The sequence below is a fragment of the Colobus angolensis genome, unplaced genomic scaffold (genome assembly GCF_000951035.1).
Source record: "Colobus angolensis palliatus isolate OR3802 unplaced genomic scaffold, Cang.pa_1.0 Scaffold30, whole genome shotgun sequence".
Taxonomy (NCBI): Eukaryota; Metazoa; Chordata; class Mammalia; order Primates; family Cercopithecidae; genus Colobus; species Colobus angolensis.
Genome location: NW_012116266.1, coordinates 358,413 through 358,822, shown reverse-complemented (window position 1 = coordinate 358,822; position 410 = coordinate 358,413).

The window sequence follows — 410 nt, the reverse complement described above, 5'->3', positions numbered from 1 at the left end:
AGGAAATGGATGCTCTAACAGTTATGAAGCGGTTACCAGTCAAAAATCTGAAAAAATAATAATAAGTTTATTTCTTTAAATTATTATTTTTTTTTGAGATAGATTCTCATTCTGTTGCCCAGGCTGGAGTGCGGTGGTGCAGTCTTTGCTCACTACAACCTCTGCCTCCCAGGTTCAAGTGATTCTCTTGCCTCTGCCTCCTGAATAACTACAGCCACCATGCCTGGCTAATTTTTGTATTTTTTGTAGAGATGGGGTTTCACCATGTTGGCCAGGCTGGTCTCAAACTCCTGACCTCAAGCTTCCTAAAGTGCTGGGATTACAAGTGTGAACCACTGTGCTCAGCTGAGTAATAAGTTTAGATGAGAGGAGGAGAGTGCAAAACACATTTGACAATTTTTTTTTTTTTT